Source organism: Meles meles, chromosome 5 (assembly GCF_922984935.1).
Source record: "Meles meles chromosome 5, mMelMel3.1 paternal haplotype, whole genome shotgun sequence".
Classification (NCBI taxonomy): Eukaryota; Metazoa; Chordata; class Mammalia; order Carnivora; family Mustelidae; genus Meles; species Meles meles.
Window position 1 is genome coordinate 37,677,985 of NC_060070.1, and position 2,795 is coordinate 37,680,779.

Consider the following 2,795-nt stretch of genomic DNA (forward strand, 5'->3'; position numbering starts at 1 on the left):
TTATCTTTCATTTGTTTCTCTTAAAAGAAAAATAGAAATTTTAGTAGTTACCTTCTACAGTGTTGTAGAACAAGGTAGGATGCCTATGTGGCCTATTTTATTTCGAGATGGTAAATGAAATGTTTCAAGTAGATTCACATATGAACCATTCAAAAAGCAGATGCACACATTCAACTCAATTGAATGGAAGAAGAGTAAACCATAAATCTTCAAATAAAAAATCACTCAGGATAAACCCATATGGGTTATTTTAAGAACACTGTCCCTTAACATTAATGATTTCCTATGATGAATTCCAACATAGTATCATTCCCTAAACCCAAAGGGCACTGTTTTTGTAGCAGCATCTTCACTTGTTGCTGGTCTAAGGCAATGAGTGCTGTTGGTAGAATTGATAGGGGAAACAATGCCTCAGATAGATATTTACCTCAAGAAATAGGCAAGAAGCTTCATATCTGACCAGCAACAGCACATCTCTCTCAGCGGTGTATTCCTAACCATAATCTACCATGACCAAAAGAGCAGGTTGTTGAGGAATATAATCATAGGGCTGTCAGATTTAACAAAGATTTAGGACACTCAATTCAATTTAAATTTAGGTACGCAATGGACAATTTCTCACTATAAGCATATACTAAATATTGTATCCTGTATTTTATCTGGCAACTCTATATAATAAGCTTCCAAAGACAGATAATGAGAATAGATTCAAAGGCCAGGAAAAAAGAACCCATTTTATGTATTTCAGAGAAAATTTGATACAGGAAAAATGGTTACATGGTTATTGGAAGGCCTAAGAGAGCAAAGGGAAATAGTGAGGTAACTTAAATATTAGTCACTACAGGATAGAGCTATGATCTGTAAGGTTGGGGGACAAATGGGAGGAGTTTATTTCCCTAAAGCCCACAATGAACAGGAGAGGTTGTATGGCTATACCTAGACCTTGACAAGGGGCCTCACCATTGATACTGTAGCATGGGAGAGGAAGTAACCAAATCAAAGTATGAACCCTGGAAAAGGTTCCAGGTGGGGATAACAAGAGCACCAAGGGAGACAACGGGCTGATTCTGACTGCTGACTGTAGGAAAGAGGCTCTTTCCAGAATAGGTATCAGCTACTGTTCTGTTAACATGGATATTAGTCCTCCTCCTCCAACTATTGGTAGAGCCCAGCCAGAAATCAGCTGGCAAGGAACTCTGAGAAATATCATTCCCCACTCCTTAAAACACACAGAGAGGCACAGAAAAGTGTGAATAGGGGCAGAAGGCAATTCCTCAAGCAAAGAGCATCTTTTTAAAAATTTGGACAAAAGAATAAGGTTCAGAAAAGAAGTTGAGAAAAGAACAGTAATTTAAGTTCCAAAATTAACAGACTAAAGAATTAACAGCTGAAGTGACAGAATTAATAAGAAAGGCAAAGACTCTAAGTATAAATAATTTCATACTGAGTGGTTAGGATAATACTTCTCTTATAAAAAAGAATTAGATTTCCTATAAACTGCAAATAAATTTGGTAAAGTAAAATTAAGATTATTTCAACTAACAGGCAGAAGAGAAAAATGGCCAATACCAGAAATCAAATTAATCAAATGGAAGAAGGTCTCAGAGAATTTTCTTAGTGTTATAAACACATTAAAAAAAAAAAAGATGGAAAGAGCTAAACTATGCTGGGAGCCTCATCCAATCTGGTGGTCAAGTTTGCCGACACTGACAAGGAGAACATGATCCAGCGAATGTGATGGATGGCTGGCCAGATGGGCGTGTTCAACCCCATGGCCATCCATTTTGGTGCCCATGGCACTGACACAGAGACACAGACATAACAGCAAGCAGCACTAATGACGTCAGTCGAACAGGATGGCTATCTGAACCCCATGGCTACCTTCACTGCTGCCCGAATGCAGCAGATGGTGACCCTCAACATGAACGGCCTGGTGTCTTCATAACCTCAGCCTCAAGCAGCAGCACCTCTTGGAGCATCACTTCACCAGCTGTGCATGGCTAGCATCCCATCCCCTACTGGGGTGAACCCCTCACCAACCTCCCCGAAACAGATCAGTGGGCAGCTTGCAGTGGAAGCTGTGTTTACCAAAGGCATCCACCCCTACCCAGCACACAGCCCCACCAGTGCAATCCCCATGCAGGAGGCCTACGCTGAAGTCAGAAGTATGCATGTCCAGCAGACCACTGTGCTGACTATGGTCAGGTAAGACAGGTCTTTCTGTCCTCAGTAAGTTCTAGTAATCTGCCAGCAATAGAGAGAAGGCTCCAACAAACAGGCCAGCCAGGTCACGAGCAGCTTCCAGATGGGCATGAAGAGGCTCAAAGTGCAGCTGAAGCAGCCCAGAGAGGCCAATTACCTATACTTAGTTCCTGGGGGTCTTTTTCCTCTGTCTGGGGGAGATCAGGACTCAAACAGGGCAGGATGCTGAACAGGCTACACTAAAAAACAAGCCCCTCTCAACACATATTAAAAATAAGAACTGTAACATACCAGCTAATACCAAGCAAGCTGAAGACTCCAGACACACTCTGTCAATTGTAACATTTCATTAAGGAAAGTATATAATCTGGGGGTTCAGAGTGCACATGTTCAGGTGAAAAATACATAAAGAAGAAGATGGAGAAAACTGAGAAGGAAAATAGCACAAAAAAGGACAATTTTACAACAAAATAATTTGAGACCAGATGGGAATACTGAAGGGCTGGAACTGAGGAGAAATGCTGCTCACTAATCCCCAGGACTTTTCTAGCCTGTGGGCACTTGAGGCAGTCTGGGCCTGTGTGGCAGACCTG

The 2,795-nt window shown here is 41.5% G+C and overlaps 1 pseudogene; it reads left to right on the plus strand.

Annotated features, from left to right (window-relative positions):
• The first annotated feature begins 1,663 nt into the window (after window positions 1-1,663).
• LOC123941220 lies at window positions 1,664-2,445 on the plus strand (annotated as a pseudogene).
• The last annotated feature ends 350 nt before the right edge of the window (window positions 2,446-2,795 follow it).